Genomic DNA, 21,559 nt, shown 5'->3' with positions numbered 1-21,559 from the left:
TTGCAGATACTCTAGTGGATCAGATGTCAGGAATACTTTGGATTATGGCTGGTGGGGACAGGAAGAGTGATGCTATTGCCAAATCTGTCAGTTAGAAGGTTGGCAATTTCCTCAAGTTCAGCATGAGTGATACCACCTCCTATACATTCGGCACATGGCTAGGCATTCTGTTTTAGATTTTGGAAATAGCTGAAGAATGCCTTATGGTTGTCTTTAGCTAGACATGCTAATTTAGTTTAGTAACTAGCCTTAGAGGAATTTAGAAGATATCTGATTTGTTTGTTCAAGCTGTGCAAGGTATTCTCCCTCTGCTGAGTAATATCTTCTTGTTCTTAGATATCAGTTTCTTTCTTTTATTATATAACTTTTTATACTTATACTCCACCGGGGTGACTTGTTTTTTTCAGGAGGACCTGGTTTTAGTCCTGTCAGGTACAGCTTAGTCAATATATTTGATTAAGTGGCTATATAGAGCATTTGTGTACTCTTCTGCATAGGAGCCATTTTTGGCTGGGACTTTGAAACTTTTATACCATTGCTTAGTAGTTTATAGTTTGCTGTGGAGAGATATTTCAGTTTTTTTGCTACTGCGGTGGTGTCAGGTCTGATCTTTTCTTTACATGATACTGATTTATGGTCTGACCTTACCAGTCAGGGGAACAAAAAGTGGGTAGTGCAGTGACCCCCATGCTGGTGAGCAGTAGGTCTAGAACATTTGAGCCCCTTGTGGGGGTGCAGATCAACCTGTTCCAGGGCATTTAAATTAACAAAATCCAAGAACCTCAGAGTGATCATGTTTGTACTCATATACGTTACCCAATTGATGGAAGGATAGTTGAAATCTCCCATGACCAAGGTGTTTGGTTCTATACTGAGTGACTCTAACAAGTCCAGGTAGGCGGTGTGCTTCTCCTGGTTCATGGAGGGGGACCTGTAGCTAGCAATGATGTAGTAGGGTATTTTGCCTATAGTCATTTGAATCTAGAGTAGCTCAAGAAAGTCATACTGTTTTACCAGTCTCATGGTGTATTTGGATTTAATGAAGATGGATACATCTCCACCTTTGTTTCTTTTGCGTTTGTTCTGAGGTCTGAACATGTGAAAGGCATTGTAGCCTTGTACAGCCAGGGTGATCTCTGTAGTCTTGAACCACATCTCAGTGACTGCACAGATGTCACTATCTTCCAAGGTGAGGAGTGCTTCCAGGGAGTGCAGTTTACTGTTTAGTCTCCTAGTATTAAGCAGTATGACCTTGAGTTTGTCTTTACTGCATTTCTTTAAGTTGGTAGTTTTGTTATTTTGACATTGCCTAAAAAGGCACTATGGGGGATGCAAGCATCTTTGCCAGCATTTGAAAGCCTTGAGAAGGCAGGTGAAGGCCATCTCTGGCAAGGCAGCATGGTCTGTCGACGTCTTCCCAGGCTGTCGTATATTCGATCCCCCTGGATTAACGCCAGAAGCTAAAACAATTATTGAGATCATCTTTTGTCTTTATTGTGGCATCATCCTAGGGGAAGGTAGAATGCTTCTTGGGGCTAGGGACATACTTGCCTGGGACAAATAATCTAAGAGTTCAGTCAAGTCTCTCTTCATATAGTCCAGAGAGGTATATCTCAAGTCATTCACTCCAATAACAGTACTTGCTGCTGAGTGACTTGAGTGCATGTGTGTTTTGATGGATCATGGCACCTGACAAGCAGCAGACATTGACCTTCTCCTTGTCCAGCCTGGTGAGAGGAACATATGTGTGTCTCACTATTCAGTTGCCTGTGACTAGGACATTAGGTTTTGAGCTGTTTTGCCTTAGGGGGTTTAATTGTTGAGACACTGACATGTGTGTTGTTATGTGTAATGGTGGATTCTGTTTGTGTACCAGTATGTGTAGGTTGTTTGCGCTTGGGAGGTCTCTGGTCTTTTGGTAGGCTCTTAGTCAGCACCTCTGCATATATGGGTTTATGTGTCTTGACCTTATTTTGTCTGAGTAGAGAGGTGTGGTTGCTGACAAGCTGTTTGATGTCTTGTTTAGTGTTAAGTGAGATGACTAATTCTAGTCTCATGGTACAGTTACCTCTGTCACATACTGTATTTGTTTGCTTTGAGATCAAGTGGTTGTCAGTATACGTGAGGCAATTGCTACTTTGCTTCATGATACACATCAATCAGGCTGGCTAGAGAAACACTGGTAAGCTGACTGTCCATAGTAGCAAGTAATTTTTAAGGAATTCTTTCTGAGACGGCAAATTAGATCAGCTGTTGCTTTTTGATTAGCAAGGGAACTTATTCTCTAGAAGATCAGGGATGGAAAGTGGAGTGATGTTGCTCAGTGCTCAGGGATGGAAAGTGGAGTGATGTTGCTCAGTGCTCAACTGAGTTGCCTGCAGAGCAGAAATGTGTAGCATTGCCTGCAGAGCAGCAGGGAACCTGGGATGGTTACTCTGACTGGTGTATAGAGAAAAAAATAATTTCTAGGCATCTGTGTCTATACAAGGCACCACTAACCCCCATTGTGCAGTGTGCAGCAAGGTAAATATACAGTCAAATTTAAACAATTTTAAACTAGTCTACTAATATGAAATCACAAAATGATCCCTCCTCCAGGAATCCTCAGCTCAGACAAGTCTATATCCACACTCTTTTGCCACAAGGGTGCGGGGGAGCATTTCTTAATGTAAGATGGATGGATTTGAGTTGAAGTGTATGAAAAACAGGCTCGATTCAGCAAGTCTGGATCTAGTCTGTGCTAATGTTGCCTGGCACCAGACATTGCAAAAATGCAGAGGCAGAAGAATAATGATACAGAAAGGAGAAGATACATCACCAAGGTGACATGGCTAGGGACAAAGTGTATTATAGCTGAAGGAGGATAATGGTTGCTCACAACAATTTGTAGAAAACAGGTGCACCTAAACTAGTGTACCAATAACACTCAGTAACTCTTAGCTAATGGCTGGATTAGAACCCTTGAAATTATTCAAAAATATGTCTACACATTTAAGCATTACATCATCATGGCTCAAAGAAATAACTATTTCACTGCATTACTATAACACTATTGAAGCATGCTTACAATTAATTCAAAGAGGGATGGTGAATTGAGAGAGCTTGAAACAGATGCAGAGAGGAAAAGCAGCAATATGTTTTGTGGGATATGTAGGAACATCTGTATTATATACCAGTCTTACATTTTGAATCATCTTTAATCTGTCATGCTGTGTACAATAAACTGATTGCTATAGTACAAATAAGGACTGGAGAGTGCAATAAATATGAATACCTAACCAGGATAAGGTTGGATTAATAAGCCACCCTGTTGGGGCTGCACTGTTTTTAAAAATTATATCTAGCTGCACTTTTTCCTATGTTATACTAAGAAAATGTGTTATATGTAGAGAAATACAGATTTTTGCAATGAAATATATGATAGAAGTATGATATGTCACGAAGTAATAAAGTGACATACAGCTGTAGTCGACCGTGCATGACACCATGTCAAAACATCAGACTACAAACAGAGTAATTATCTCGGCACTCCACAATGGAACTCCTGATGTAATATATCCTGCAGCCTAAGAATTGATTAATTAACCATATCACAGTACTGCCTTTATGGCTTTACCCGATGTTCCCATAGCTCAGCAGATCAAAGCACAGTTGCACAACAGTAACTGGACCACTGCAGATGAAACTAAAATCTTCAGTTTTTATAATAAGAATTCAAACAGCATTCACAGTCACTCAGCATTGCTGCATGATGCCAAATTCCATGCAAATGTTGAGGCCCATAAAGTGAAGGCTTTTCCATGGGCCATTTCTGGTTATATGTGTTGTGTGTAAATCTATTTTTTTGACCAGATTACACTTGTGAAAAGGGATGGATAGGACAGTCTTGAAATTGGGGATGGAAGCAGATGCTAGCGTACAGGGAAAAGAATGTACGAATTTGCAAGAGGGTCATGGGAGAGCATCATAGCAATCTTCCTCTTCACAACATCAGTGTCCGACTGTACACACAATTTCATGACTTTGCAGATACCCCACGCGAGAGATGGATGACCACAACTGAATAATATTATATGGTCGATTAGACCAAATCAGTGGTGTCAGGATGGCATATAGGAAAAGTGGAGAGCTGTGTATGGAGTGTAATTCTTTTGTGGGACAGGAACCCATTTATTTTTGTTTTGAGATAGCAAGACAGAGAGAGAAATGTTGGGAAAGGTGCTTGGGAATGAGAGGGTCAGGTAGGTAGAGTAGGTTAGGAAGCATCTGCAGACATACATCACATACAAGACAGACAGGGATGATAATGGAGACAAAAAGTTGGGGGATACCATAACTAGGGATAGGTTGGGGACATCAGAGGTGCACTCATGTCCAGCTTGAGAACAGTTAGAATCTAGTTCTCACCCTCAGAACTGTCATGACTGTCACCTGCAGGAGGTTCTGGGTCAATGCCAGACATGTCATCATATTTGAGAAGTGACAAAGGACCTTCTCAATCTGCTGATACATGCACCAAAGCCCTTCTCCATTATATTCTCTACAAGCCCTGTTGGCTCCTGCTGGGTGACAAAATTGCCACCTCCACTATTACTACTCCCAGAGGGCACCACTGCACCAGCGGCCAGGGCAGAGCTACTTAACACAGTTGGGGCAGGTCAAGCAGGTGTGGAGGCAACACTAAAAGGCTGTGACCATGAAGTGCTGGGCATCTGTGCTGCCATCTGTAGAGGTATTGGTGAACCAAGCAAAAGAGTTCAGTGTACATCTCTGTGCTGTTAATGTTGTCAGCAGCAAGTTTTATAAACAGCAGATTTTTAATAAATTATAACCTCCCTCCACACATAAACAAAAAAAATGAAAGTGATTAAGGGTGAGGAAAGACAACAAAGATATATAATTAGATATGTGGCATGTATCACTATTGTATATTTTAAATAAATTTGGATTTACAATATATAAAAAATTATTATACTTTACTATTGCACACCTTTACAACATCTGTATATAAAGGAAAGGTATTTATGTGTCATTAAATAAACACATCACTGTTCTCATATAAGACACAACTGTCTTTATTTCACTATGAGGGATTGGAATTATGCATTCATAGGTTCATAAGGTGGTACTAGGCTATCGGCCCTAGGTCCTACACAAGCCTAGCCATAACAATTCCCTGGCTATTTCTTTCTACAGTATTTACTTCCATGGACCCCTGTCTAGCACGGTGACTGACGTGATCCCCGGGGTGAATTTCCTATCTTCCATCCAATCATCAAGGTTCCGTTTGAAGAGGGCCAAAGGGGCGCTCTGCTTGACATGTATGGGCAGTCTATTCCAGAGTTTGTGGAGTCTCTTGGTCAGGAACCTATCCCTCCAGCATGTTTTGTTCATTGTGATGACAAGGTTTACATCCCTGGAGCATGTGTCTCTGAGGGACTGGGATTTCTTTAAGTATAGTATGTCCAACAGCTCTGGGTTTGACATGGCCTTGTAGAGATCACCTCTGAGTAGATGATATGCAACAGAGTATAGGTAGAGTTTTTTTAGATGGTCAGCATAGGGCATCTGCTTTAGGCCTGTGATTCTTTTAGTGAGGTATTTCTGCTGCCTTTCCAGTTGTTACAGATGTCTTGAGAGGAACATACCAAATTGGGTGTTGTATTCTATAATGGGTCTAATAAGGGATGAATGAGTACAGTGGGAAAATGACCACCTTTTTTCTGGATGAAAAGCCCTTAGTGATGAGGTGTGCTACATAGAAGGATTTCCTGACTGTTGTGGAAATAGGGTTATCGAAGGTGAGACCACTGTCCACCTGTGTCCCTAAGTCTTTTACACTTTCGGTGTTTAGTGTACTGCCACCTATGTGGTAATTCACGGGTACATGTTTTTTCCCAAAAGGGATAACTATACATTTCTTGGCATTTGACACAAAGAATCTGTTTCCGTATGACCCTTTTGTAGAATATCCACATAATTTGGTGATTCAATAATGGCTCCCAGTTCGCAGTCATCTGTGAACTTTGTTAGTCAGAGTCCCTTAGTGTTGGCCTATACTTCAGGGAAGTATATGCCAAACAAAAGCGGTCCCAGGACTGAACCCTGAGGTACTCCACTTGTCACTTGTCTGAAGCTGGATTTGGAGTCGGCTACTCTTACAGTGTGGGTTCTGTCAGTAAGCCAGTTTACAACCCATCAAGTGACGTAGGGACTAATGCCCAGCTTAGTATGTTTATCTATGATTCCAGATAGGCAAGGTCCAGATAGGCTGTGTGGACCATCTTACCCTTGTCCATGGCTCTGGAGATTGATTTGAAGAACTCAATCAGGTTCAGGAGACAAGATCGGCCCATCACAAACCCAAACTGGGTGGGGTCCAGTGTTTGAAGGTTGCCAATGTCTTTGTTTATAAGTGCCATGATAATACTTTCCATGGCCTTGCAGATCAGGCTTGTCAGACTGATGGGGCGGTAGATACCAGGATCCAAGGGATCACCCCTTGTGGAGTGGGATAACTGTAGCTGTGCTCCATTCAGTGGGCATGAAGCCTGAGGTGAGGCTATGATTAAACATGACCCTTAGGTGAGGTGCCAGTTCATTTTGTAGTTCATGTAGTACACAGCCTAGGATGTCGTCTTGTCCCATGGATGCTGTATTCTTAGCTTTGGAGAGTGTGTTTTTTTTAACTGTGTGGCCATTATTACCCAAATTTGGCAATCTTTCGGTATTGAGATGGGCCCTTTAGGTGGTGAGAGGGGGTGAAGTTTGCACTGAATCGATCTGCCAGGATATTGGCAATACCCTTGTGATAAGTATATCTAATGCCATTCTGTTGTAGCTCAGAGCAGATCTGAGCATTGCCATTTAGATTCTTGACATAGCTATAGAATGCCTTGTGGTTGTCTTTGGAATATTTGGCAATTTTATTTTCATAACTAGCTTTGGAGGATTTTATGAGGGATCTCAGCTTCTAACTGAGGCTGGTAAGGGAGTTTTTTGCATCTGGGATTTTCCTCTTTTCTGCAACAGTTTCTTCCTTTTGTTGTAAAGTTTGTTTGCGGCACGGGACCATCAGATTGGCTTCCTTTTTTTGGAGGAGAGCATCTTGGTTCTATTGGGGATGGCACGATTCATGTATGACTGGATGTGCTCATACAGTGCCTTAGCGTAGGATTCAGCAGTTGAACTTTCAGTTCCCGTCTACATGGGTGTCATGAAGTTTGTCACTTCTGACTTGAGTAGCATGAAGTTGGCTTTGGAGAAGTTTTTTATGGAGGTTTCCTTACTGGGGGTGGGATGTGGATGTCAATGGTGATTAGCTTATGGTCAGACCTGACCAATGAGGGGGTGACCATAGGTGTGGAGCATCAACTTTCCATGTTGGTAATGACCAGGTCTAGGATATTGGAGCCCCTGGTGGGACTAAGGATTAATTGATCCAGGGCAATGGAATTTATGAATTCCAAGAACCGTTGGGCAAAGGTGTTGGTACACGAGCAGTTTTCCCATTCATAGCCGGCCTTAGGCATAGGCCAACTAGTCAGCTGCCTAGGGCACTGCTGTAGCAGGGGCACTTTTTCAGTAATCTGGATTGTGTTGGTAGACTAGGATGGGGGGCACAGGGTGGTGTTGGGGGGTGCTGTGGAGGCCTTTTTCCTAAGGCACCAGTTGACTAAAGGCTGGTTCTGTTCCCAGTTCATGGTAGGGAAGTTGAATTCACCCAGTATTAGGGTGTTTGGTTGTATCTCAATATTTTCCAGTATGTTTAGAAAGGTGTAGTGTGAATCTTGGGGCATGGTGGGGGATCTGTAGCAAGCTACAATTTGGATTGCAGTCTTACCTAGTGTTAGTTGCACCTGGAGAATTTCAGACGCATTGTGTTGGGCAATTAGCCTGGTATTGTGAATATCCTTAGTGAATATGGACACTCCTCCACGTTTAGTGTTTCGGTCCTGGTTTGGTGGCCAGAAAGTATAGTAAGAGTTGTAGTCTGGTGTTACAGGGGTGCTCTCTGGAGCCTTGAGCCAGGTCTATTGCACAGATATCGATGTTCTCCATTTTTAGGAGTGCCTTGAGAGAGTGCATTCTAAATTAATATTTGCAGTTAGCATTATGTAATTATTCCTGACAGACTGCTGCTAAGATCTTATAAATAATTATCAATTAAAACTGTTGCTTTTGGGTACTGAACACACACCAAGTAAAGCTGGTATTTTAATCCACTAATGCAAGCAGCGAGAGTTATTGGGGAAGGCATGCATGCTTGAGATGAAGGATGAGGTCCATCTACTTGAAATACTAGTGCTTGAGGGAATGAAAATAACAATATGACTGGAATTTTTACATGACTTACTCTGGGATTGTCTGCATTATTTATCTAAAGTCACTGCCCTTACACCTTGTATCACAGAGGTAGTTCTATGACAGATGGAATTTAGCGCACCATTGACAACCATGTTTCAGGTGCCTAAGGCAACCTAAACTAAACTAAATTTTTTACAGTTTTCCTTAGGTAGTGAACAGTGTTTGCTTGCTGCCAAGTGGACATCAAATGTCCTTTAAAATTAAAAAAAAAATGGATAAGGAAATATTGTGAATACTGGCAAAGTGTTCTGTAAACAGGATTCACACAATTCTTCATGTACCTTACTTCTCTCTATTCACTTCAGTAACACCTTGAACCACAGAATTTGATATCTGTCAGGTGCATTTACTGAAGTAAGCATTTTCCCTGTTGTAGGGGACTGCCCAATGATGCCAGGTGTGTTTAAGCTAATAAAGGCAGCCGAAACTAAATGTTTTACTTTTTTTCTGAGGTCGTGAACCCTGTTTGAGTGTTGCTTGTCATGTCAGGCCTCACAACACCCCTGAGCGGGCATTAATTACACATTAATACACACCCTGTCGGGCATAATTGCTTACTTAATGAATACCAAAGCATGCCCTATCGTGTTGCAGGCGCTGTGCAACAACAACACAATCACTATAATATGAGTAGCTCTTTATGAATCCAGCCTCTAGTTTTATTTAGTGGTCTTTGAACATGGCCTCCATTTCCCAAACCTCTACATTTAATCTTAGTCACTAAGTCAAAAATGGTTTAAAGACTTCCACCCATTTTTATCCATGTAATAAACATCCCTTAAATGAATAGTGCTTTACTCCCCCATAATACATATTCTGTAGATTTTCAAGCCTCTACCCCAGTTACATCACACTAGGAATATGTATAACCACAGCATACATTTACACTCTCCTCCTTGTATAAATTAATGTCCTTCAACCCTCACACAAAATCCCACAGCAGTGACCTGACTGGTACTGCCTCCACATATCAGACTACTTTAATACATACATACATACTACCTAGTCATGCTCTATTACTTTAATACATACATACATACTACCTACCTATGCCCTATTGCTTTAATGCATACATACTACCTACCCATGCCCTATTACTTTAGTACATACATACATACTACCTACCCATGCCCTATTACTTTAATGCATAAATACATACTACCTACCCATGCCCTATTACTTTAATGCATACATACATACTATCTACCCATGCCCTGTTACTTTAATATATACATACATATTACCTACCCATACCCTATTACTTTAATACATGCATACATACTACCTAGCCATGCTCTACTACTTTAATACATGCATACTACTTACCCATGTTCTATTACTTGAATACATACATACATACTACCTAGCCATGCTCTATTACTTTAATACATACATACTACCTACCCATGCCCTATTACTTTAATACATACATATATACTACCTACCCATGCTCTCTTACTTTAATACATACATACTACCTAGCCATGCTCTATTACTTTAATACATACATACTACCTACCCATGCTCTATTATGCCTCCCCCGTGTTTACAAATCTCCGCAAATCTGACCTAAACAAACTTGATAGTTGTTATAATAAGATAGCCAAATTCGCTACAACCTCTCCCATCAGAACACATCACTGTGAATGCCTAAAAAAACTCAATTGGCTAGAAATACCACTACTACTTCAACTCAATGAACTATCACTAGCCCACAAAATAATACATAACTATGAAAACACCCCAGCCTTACAAAATCTTTTGCAATCCTATACTACCACCAAGCCCTTAATGTCTAGCACACAAAACCTCCTCAAAGTAACCAGATATAACAATGAAGCTGGTAAGTCTGTCTACAGCCACTGTATAGCAAAAACCTGGAACTCCCTTCCTGTCCACATAACTGACAACAAATCCCCATTTAAAACTCACTTTTTGAATAATCGACTGTGCTCCTGTATCCCCCCTGGCTAATGTCTCAATAGAACACTTCACCTAACTTAAGTAACTCTTCTAAGGCAACCAGTCATAGTACTGTACCCACTTAGGACTGTTAATCTACTGCACATCCCATCTCTCCAGGAGTTAGGGAATACTACCCCAGCAATGTTGAGCTCTCCATAAGCAACTAAAACCAGGAGAAGACATATTGTAAATCAATTTGTTATCCTTCTCAACTAAACCCAGGCGAAGACATATAGTGAATCAATTTGTTATCCTTCTCAACTATAGCGAGCATCATCTGCTCTCTCGGAGCCTTATTCTACGTCTCTCTGCTTTTACTCTGATAGTAAATCTATCACAGGGATCCTAAACTTAGGAATATCATCTAAAATTGAATATTATATTGGACAGAACAAATGTATCCTATCTGTTAGTTAATATGTATGTCAAAGTCTCTTCTATGGAAATTGTATGTCAAAAGTCTGTCCTTAAAACTGTTTTGTAAAAAATTGTTCTCTTGGAGCTTTTTTCCCCGGGCCCCCACTGAAAATGGACTTGTAATCCAGTTGGACTATATCGGTCAACAAATGTAAAATAAAAAAAATAAATAAATAAAATAAAAAATACCCATGCCTTATTACTTTAAAATATACATGCATACTACCTACCCATGCCCTATTATTTAATACATGCAAACATACTACCTACACATGCCCTATTACTTTAGTACATACATGCATGCATACATACATACATACATACATAAATACATACTACCTATCCATGCTTTATTACTTTAATACATACATACATACTACCTACCCATGCTCTATTAAGCATTCACATCACATCATACTCATGCCAGCACTCAACTCACATACATTAAACATATTAGGAATCCAATACCTCGTTATTTCTAATGTTGGTAGAAATCCCCAATTTCAGCAATTAAAGAAAGCCACATTCTCTGCAAAACTGCACATTCCAAAAACATTACTCAAACTCAGTTTCATTATCTTTATACTTCTGCTGAGCCCAATCCAGGAACACTTAATCATGCCTCAAGTCAAACTAATAAACAGTTTCATACTACCTGCTCCGTCTATAACACCGACAGCATCATGAACAGAATCAACCAAGCCTTTTTCTTTCTTCACCCAAAGTGCAGCTGCACTCACACGGGTCACATTACATGACTCCTGCAGCACTCTTCAATACCTTCAACCCTATTTCTTCTTTCCTTTCCTCATCTTGTTATCCCCCTCACTTACTGCCTCTCATTCATCCTATCTCCCTCTTCTCTTCTCATCGCTCATACTTCCTCTCCTTTCTACTCCTTTCCCTCTGCATGTCTCTTCTACCATTCCTCTGTCTTTTCTTCATGGACTCCTTAAGCAATAACCCATGCCTGGGTGTGGGTAACCCACGGTTGTTGTGGTTTGGTCACGAGGGCAAAGCCCGAGTGGCCAAACAAAGACAACTGTGGGTAAATCCAGATTTACCCACACCCAGAACTGGGTTATTGCTATTATACAATGACATTATTTAAGAAAAAAAATACTTTTCTTAAATAATGGCATTGTATAATGCCTCCGTGCTGCCCTTCTGCAGCTGTCTGGTATTCTGCATCAGTTCTGATGTACTGCGCATGCATATGCTTACGCAGTACATCAGAGCTGTAGGTGGACGCAACGGAGAAAGCCGCTATGTTACAGGAGTTTAACATAGTGAGACAGCTTTAAAAAAAGCAACGGAGAATCTCCATTACTTTTTTTAAAGCTGTCTTGCTATGTTAAACCCATTTAACATAGCAAGACAGCTTTTAAAAAGCAACGGAGAAAGGAAGATCTCCGTTACTTTTTTTAAAGCTGTCTCGCTATGTTAAACTCCTTTAACATAGCGAGACAGTTTCTAAAAAGCACTGGAGATCTTGCATTCTCCGTTGCTGTAAAAAAAAAAAAAAGACATAATAATGGAAAAAGTCCGGGCGACTGGACCTTTTCCATTAGTATAAGTCTTTGATTTACTTCTCTCATGTCTTCATAAATCTCAGTATATTGATATGCTGCTATCCCAACATAAGCTACATCCTATCCAAAAAATCCCTGCTAAACATGATTACATTATTTCCATCCATGTTTTCACATTGAAACTGCTTCTTGAACTAAATGTTGTGGCCTTTTCTTAAATTTGTAAATATGTATATGATTTTTTAGCATATCTTTGTATCTGTAAATCTGTTTTGCTCATTTCTTATGTGATTCTGTTCACCTGAGCTTCACTTGCTAATGGTCTATTGAAATCAGTGCAATACCCTGGTAAACAAATGTAACTAACAAATAAATAAAAGTGTTTAAAACTGTTATCCACTGAATTTTTAAGATTCACACACAAGATTTCGGAAAACAATGTGCAATACTTGGACATAGAAATTTATAAGGCAAATAATAAGTTTGAATTTAGAGTGTTTAGAAAAGAAACCTATTGTAATTCCTATTTGCACTTTGATAGTGCCCACCCTCTTCATTGTAAGAAAAATATTGTGAAGGGGCAGTTTGTGAGGGGGAGTCAGATGACTAGTACAGATGAAGACTTTGAGCTAGAATGTGATTTTTTATGTTTCTTGAAAGAGGATATCCTTTCAAGTTTATTAAGGACATAAGGGATGAAGTAAAAAAAGGTAGAACCAATAGGTTCCAACCAATTTTAAATAATGGTGGTGGGAACAAAGTAGATAAGGTTAAGAAACATAGTAATGATTCTAATTATGAACAAGTACTAGCCCTAAAATATAATGCAATAAACAACATCATTAAAAAGAAATTTTTGAAATAATGGGAAAAGTTTGTGGTTATTACTGACATAGACAAAATATCTAGAATGCCCCAAAAAGTAATTTACAGGAATTCCCAGAATATAAGGCTGATCCTGGAGAATAAACAAAAGACAAATATAAAAAACAAAATTGGCACTTATAAATGTGGTCACTGTAACCAATGTCATCACCTTATGAATACGGGCAGGTTTTATTTGGAAAGTAGAAATAAATGGTTGATGAGCAGGGGCCTCTATAATTGTGAATCAAAGGGTTTAGTATATCTGGCTTCTTGTATAGTTTGTAAATCCTTCTGTGTAGGAAAAACTGAAAGAAAGTTGAAAATAAGGATATATGAGCATTGTTATGAAATGGCAACATGTATAGACACAAATGCTTTATTCAAACATTTAAAAAAATGTCCTGAAACAAAATTTACTTTTTTGGTGTTGGAACAAGTTAAAATTGATGGTGGGGGGGGGGCCCTGGGAAGAAAAAATTGAGTTCAGGGAATTGTGGTGGCAATTGACCCTGGACGCAGGAAACCCCCCAGGATTGAATGAGTATCTTTCAATTTTACCTTTATTAAAGTTAAGAACAGCTAAATTATGATTTGTATTATTCATATTGGTACAATCTATAGAAAGTGACAGAATTTAATGTAATTTAATAAGAATTAAATAGGCTTAATGCACTGTTTCATAAAGACAAATACGATTAAACATATGAGAGAATCATATTTATTTATTTATTTTTATTTTAACTGAATATTTTAGCAATGTATTTTAAATTAATGTTATTCATATTAAAAGGAACAGATCTTTTTATACTGAAAATGAAGGAACTTCGTTTTTTAAGGAATCATAGTTCACAGACCTATTTTTATAAAGTTTTACATGGTAAAGGGAAGGATCCGCCCCAAATGAATTATTCATGAATATTTAAATGAAGATAACAAAAAATTTAAATGAAGAAGAATGGCATTAACTTAATTGGTTGATTTAAATTCAACAGAAGCATTTTGATAGGTTTTAATTAATTAGTAATTATATAAATATGGAGTAATAAATGGCTGGTGGCATCTGACGAAGTCGAATTGTTTTTTTGACGAAAACGCACTTGTTATGTGTTAAAGGCTTTTATGGTGTGGTTCTAGTTTGTCGTTTTGACTCAATAAAGGATTGAAATTATTTGGCATCTCCTGCTTCGTTCCTCCAGACTTTGGATTTTTGGTTATTAGTTCACATTTAGTCTGGATTCTGCTTTTTTTCGTTTTATTTAAAACTGTTATCACATATTCATATTCAATCATTTATCTCATTACTAATTATTAATAAATTTTGCCATATTCTAAAGCAGAACTACAAAGCAGCGATTAAATGAAATTATTTAGTAATATAAGAAACTATTAGGCATGTACTGCATAGACATTAAGACACTAGCCTTTCATTTAATTTACAATGTTATGTCGAACAAAGTTCATAGGCATCAAGAAATGCACTACAATTGTTTTGCAATTTTAGTGATTATACTGGCCCCCCCCCCAGTTTTTTTTCATAATTCCCTGACTCTGAAACAGCATACAGTTTCTTAAACACTGCTGCAGCACCTATAAATACTTCTCCTTAGTTAGCAGGGTCCTGAAATCTAAATGTAACAACTGGTTCATACAGGAGGTCAAAGCAATTCTCAAGCAAGGAGAAGAGGCAAGGGCTGTATGGAGACCTTCCAATCAAGGGATGTCCGTAGTTCAAGCTTGCTTTCAGTGAGTGCTGATTGCATGATACAAACACTGCGAAAGCCAGGGTCAGCAGTAACAGAGCCTACTGCTTACTGCACTGTTGTGTGACCATGGAGAAGGTGTATATAGGTCAAGGGTTGTTCTCCCACATAGGGAGTACAGAGGGCTTGCCCTTGGAAATAATTATTGTAGTATTCACTAGACAAAGCTTTTAGTATGTTGGTTGCAGTGAATTGTGACTCACTGAAAATACTGATAATCTAGTGACCTGAATCCATAAAAACTCTCCAATGACCAGAACAGTTTCATACATCTCTATAATCCTACCAAAATGGTTAGATGTTACCAATCCTTTGTTATCATATCACAGCAAATAGCCAAAATAAGAAGTGACAAACAATTTTGGAGAGGGAGTTATATCTTATTATTACATTTCAAATTAAAAAAGCATGGTCTTCCCAGTCTTATTTCTACCAAAAGTAATACCTCTCCTGTGAGACCTCAGGAAAGAATTTGCAAATTCACTATTCTTAAATGACAGCACTCATCACAACTCAAAAATTCTGCAAAACCTTGGCTGTAACAAATCCTTCCCCTGCTGGCTATCTACTCCCACTTCTACTTCCACTGAGTACAGAAAAAATAGAAAAGCTTCTAGAAGAGCTCACTCCAGATGGACGCATAGAGGCAGACAGTTTGCACCCCTGATCTATTACACCTAGTAAGAAAACCACTTTGCTGCTCCCCCACCACATCTTTAAATCAACAATCACTGATGCCATTAAAGCAGACATATGGAAAATCATTGGAGGCAGTCACCCCAGATCTTCAAACCTCTGTCTTGATGACTTCATTACAGAAAGTTATGGCTAAATTTCAAACGTTAATCACTTCTAGCTGCACAAAAGGAACCCACTCAAGACATAGCCTTGTATGTCTGACCCTTATTAATGTTAATAAGCTCCCAGTAAGCTACCAGTAAAGGTAATACTTGATCAATTCACTTCCTGCTTAAAACAATATCTTACTAACTTCTCATACTTAAAGCAATATACCCTACTCTCATCACAAGGACACGAGTTCTGGACAGGCAGAAGTACAATTACTGTCATATGGTCTCTTACTGATGACATTTTATTAATTAAAGAAAAAGGTAAACTGATGGAGGCAGTGCTTGTTAACTTTATAGTGTCACTGCCTTGGTAAAATGTGACTTACTCAGTTATGCACCATTAAAATAAGCTTTAGTGAGCAGGCCTCTGAAAGGGTGTATCCACTTTCTTACAAACAGACAAATTACAATTCACTGTGGTAGTTACCTTTTTATAACACCCAGGACTATTGCTGATCAGAGAGCATCTGATTTGGTGCTGGAAAGCATTTTTGGTTAGATTAGCTGCAGATTAGACCACATTAACACACTTCCTTCATCCATTTACAAACACCCTCCATTCCTATTCCTTTCAAGTGCACATTAGGGCCTGCAGTCATGGATGGGCATTTTCCTACTATCTCCGCATCCAGGTTGGTTGACATGGCTGTCCTCATGCAATGTAACAATTGCCTTATGTACACTGACATAATTCTCAAACAGACAAATACAGTATGTGAGAGATATAGTTACACATTGTCATTGAAGGCTAGACTCTTACATACAGACACAAAAGGCAACAAACAGAGTGTCAGTGGCTCACACACATCACTCACCACACCCACAAAGGACCACATGCATAGGCCCACATATGTGGAGGCGCTCATATATAACTTACCCAAACTTTAAAGGCCTCTCAGGTGCAGTCCTCAGAAACTCCACATGTACACAAACAGGACAATTCCCATCACAACACATAAGACCACATCTCACTGTGCCTCACATACCAAGCCCATAAGGCAAAACACTCCATGACCCAATATTCTGCTCATAGGAGACTCCATTGTGAGACACATTGATGTCCCACTTACCAGGCTGGATAAGGAGAAGGTTACAGTTATCTGACTGTTAGGGGCCAGGATTCACCAGATCACACAAGCACTCAAGTCACTTACTCCTAAGTACCAGTATGACTTATTCACAGTCCATGTGGGTGTAAATGACCTGAGATGTACCTCCTTGGACTATATGTAAACAGACATGATTGAAATCTCAGAATATGTGTCACAAGCAGGTATGAGCCTAGAATTGAGCAGCATTCTACCATCTCCAAGGATGATGCCACAATACCAGCAGAAAATGTTCAATTTTAACAATTGGCTTAACTATTGTTGTCTTTTCAAAGGAGTCCAATACTTGTCAGCTTGGGAGAACACAGATGATAGGCCTCACCGCTTTGCTAGGGATAGTCTTCACCTGTCACCTCTAATCTTTCAGATATTGGAAAAAATATTATCCACCCCTATACTGACTTTTTTAGGCATTGCCAAACAAACAAACCTTCCAATGTAAGAAAAGCTACTCAGGACAAGCAAAAGGTGTTACTGCTCAATTCCAGGAGCTTAGACAAGAATCTACACTTTCTGGAAGTTGTCCACTCCCTGGAGAATGCTGACATTTGTGCAGTTACTGAAACATGGTTCAAAGCCGGAGAAAGCACTCCAGCAGTGCATGGCTATAATGCCTTTCATACATTCTGACCACCCACTGAACATGAAAGAGCTAAGGATGGAGGTGTATCTATTTACAGAAAGGATAAGCACATCACAAGGCTAGTCAAACAATGTGACATACTTGAGCTACACCATGTCCAACTAACCATGGAAAAAAAATATCACCATATTCTTGCTATGTACAGTTCATTACAATGAACCAGGAAACCCATGCATCATACCTGAAGGTACTAGAATCTCTCACCATCCACCCCAATACCATATGCATGGGTGATTTGAACTATCCCTCCATTAACTGGGAGGCATACACAACCACTAACATGCAGGAACAAAAATTTATTGACTTTGTAAATTCAAATGTCCTAAAGCAGCTAGTCTGCACTCCCACTGGGGGAACAAATATCTGGTACTCACAAATATGGGTGAGTGATGCACCCCTCCCTAGTGTTATGTTCTCACTAGTAAGATCAGCTCACAAAGCAGTCTCCCTTGAAATAAAGGTAAAACTAGCCCCCCACCTAACCCCAAAAACTTTAAGAACTTCTCTAAGGTAAATTACCCCTATTAAGGGATGACATATTGAGTTTCCAAGCTCCCACAAATCCAGAAAACATAGAAACCTATGCAGAGGCATACACAAAAGCCCTGTATGACCATGTAAACAACTGCATAAAAATGGCAGTACCAGATTGAAATAAACCCAGGTAAAACCACAAAAACAAGCCACCCTGGTGGACCCCTAGTATTGATAGATTGCACAACAAAAGAAAGAAAATCCTGTCAAGAAGCAAGATGTAATGTACATAACAGGCAACTAAGTTCCTTATTAGTCTAAACAAGTAAATTAGGGTACTAGTCAAGTCTGCAAAAGTAGACCTTGAAGTAAAAATAGTCTCCAAAACTAAGGATAACCATAAGGCATTTTTTTTCTTTATGTCCACATTCTTAAGAACAATACCCAACAATGTGAATAATTAGTTGTAGATGGCATCACCCATACTCATTCAGAAGGCATAGCAAATCTGCTGGCTGACAAATTTAGTTGAAATTTCACCTCCCTATCACCCTTAGTTCTCCCCTAAAAATTACCCTCCATCTCTCCACCACCAACTATCACCAAAGAACAGTTTGTCACTGCGCTCTCACAGTGTCAAAGGGGCCTGACAATATACCAAGTTGCTCTTAGACAGCTTAAATCTGGACTTATGAGGTCTATTAGGATCTCTGTTTAACCACAGCCTCTGGACTGGCTTTCTCCCGATAGAATAGAGGGCAGCAGCAGTCATACCTATGTATAAAGTGGGTCCATCAACTGACCTAGGAAATTACAGACCCATAAGCTTGTCTACTCTTATATGTAAAGTAAAGGAAAGAATAATCATTGACCTGATAAATAATGTCATAGGAGACCTCTAGCCACTGGACCCAACCCAATTCAGCTTTGTCAAGGGCAGGTCATGCCTACTGAACCTGGTGGATTTCTTTGAAAAAGTCATTAAGGCCATGGATGAGGGTAAAACAGTTCATACCACCTACCTTGACCTGGCCAGGGCATATGGCACAATTCCCCACTTTGGTATTATAAATAAAATCACAAAACTGGGCATAAATGCCTGTGTCATCAGATGGATAGCTAATTGGCTCATGGACAAGACATATGTGGGTAATGTGGGTGAATCCACATCCAGCAAGAGGCCAATTACTAGTGGCGTGCCACAGGGCTCAGTACTGGGAACACTCCTTTTTTGAATATACTTCTCTGAAGTAAAGGCAAATGTGGAAGGCCTCTGGATGGCAAAGTTTGCTAATGACTGCAAGCTGGGGGCAAACACTGAATCCCCCAACAATGTTGATATCCTTCAGGAGAGTCTAGGTCAGAAAAATGACTGATGCCAGAAACATGGCCTAAAACTAAATACAAAAAAATGCATTATCATACCCATTGGGAAGTCAAATATTGTGCAAATTACAACATCAATAGTATGCCCCTTAGAGTGGACTCAGAGGTGAAATATTTAGATACACAGATAGACAGTAGCCTGAACTTTATCTGCCATGTGTCCACAGTGGTGAGGAAATCCTTTTATGTGGCACAATTTATAAGTAAAGGTATGGCAATTTAGATCAAAGGAAATTATAGTCCTGCTGTACTCGACCCTTATTAGACCAATAATCGAGTACAGTGCACCATTAGCCATATACTTGACTAGGCACTTACAGCCTCTGGAGTGACCTCAGGGGTTCCTCACAAAGAAAATACAGGGTGTAAACAACATGAACTATGTGGATAGACTGAAAGCCCAATCCCCTTATTCTGTCTTCTACCGACTATTAAGGGATGACCTATGATTGACCTACAAGGCACTCATAAATCCAGCTCTGATGGACCTGCTACACATCTGCAAGTCAAACAGCATGAGGGTTACCCAATCTAGGGATATAAACTTTGTCAGTGACTCAAACAAAACATGCTGGAGAAACAGATATGGTTCTCAGAGATTTCTCCTTTCTTTAGAACAGGCTTCCTATTTACATTAAGCAGAGCCCTTCCCTGGCCCTCTTCAAATGGAATTTGGATCAATGGATGGGTACTCACAAATTCACACCTGGGGTAGTGCCTATGGCCCTTATGGACTGGGGCAATCTGTAAGATACTCAATGCACAGGCACAAATCAATTTCATCTTCTTGCCCCTAAGGGCCATATATTGTTCAAAATTGGGTTATATTGGCTAGGCTTGTAAGGGCCCTAAAGCTGTTAGCCTAGTAATCTTCTTTGAACCTATGACCCTGTGAAAGTAAAATATGGTCTTCTCTTTCCCACTGATCTCCATTAGAAAAGGAGTACAAAAGTATCAGTATTGTCTCCTTGGCATTTTCCATATACCTCAATAAACTCTGCTTTGACCTTACAACAATCTCAATAATAGCTTGTACATAGGATACTTGACCATTTATATCTCTGTCTCTTCTACTGGACCCAACAAACATCTACAAGTAAAAATAATTCCACAGCCCACCCTCACCCCCCTAAAGGAAACCACCATTAAAAAAACTTCTCCAAAACCAATTTTGGGTTTCTAAAAATAGAGGTGGCTAACTTCACGACACCCATGCAAATGTAAAATAGGTGTATGACTGATGAATCATAAACCAATGCACTGTATGAGCACATACAAAACTGCATGGAAACGGCCATAACAAACAGAACCAAGACACTCTCCTCCAAAAAAAAGGAAGCCAATCTGGTGGTCCCCCACCATAAACAAACTCTACAACACAAGGAAAAAACTGTTGCAGAAAAGGGTGAAGTCTCAAGACTGGAAAAACTCCTTTATTAGCATCAGCAAAAAACTGAGATCCATCATCAAATCATCTAAAGCTAGCTATGAAAACAAAATTGCTGCAGATTCTAAAGACAACCACAAGGCATTCTATAGCTATGTCAAGAATCTACATGGTAATACTCAGATCTGCTCTGAGTTACAGCACAATGGCAATACATATACAGAACCAACTGATATTGCCAACATATTGGCTGACAGGTTCAGTGCTAACTTTACCCCCTTTTCACCCCATAAAGGGCCTATCGCAATACCTGAGGAATGCCAATTCCCTATTATCATGGCTACACAGGTAAAAACCACACTGTCCAAAGCCAAGAATGCAGCTTCCATGGGACTTGATAATATCCCTGGCTGTGTTCTACATGAATTACAAAGTGAACTGGCACCACACCTGAGTACCCTATTCAATCACAGCCTCATTTCAGGCTTTGTTCCTACCGAATGGTGCACTGCTACAGTCAGCCCACTCCACAAAGGGTGAGCGACTACAGGCCCTGGGAACTACTGCCCCATTAGCCTGATAAGTCTTATATGTAAGGCTATGGAGGGCATCATCATGGACCTTATAAATAAGGACATAGGGAATCTCCAAACTCTGGACTCCATGCAGTATGGGTTTGTGAAAGGTAGATCATGCCTGCTCAACCTGATAGACTTCTTCGAGTCTGTCACCAGAGCTGTGGATGAAGGCAAGGTAGTTCACACAGCCTACCTACATCTTGCCAAGGCCTTCAACATCATC

The sequence above is a fragment of the Protopterus annectens genome, chromosome 3.part1 (assembly GCF_019279795.1).
Source record: "Protopterus annectens isolate FY-2018-M chromosome 3.part1, PAN1.0, whole genome shotgun sequence".
NCBI lineage: Eukaryota > Metazoa > Chordata > Ceratodontiformes > Protopteridae > Protopterus > Protopterus annectens.
This window is presented reverse-complemented; position numbering follows the sequence as displayed.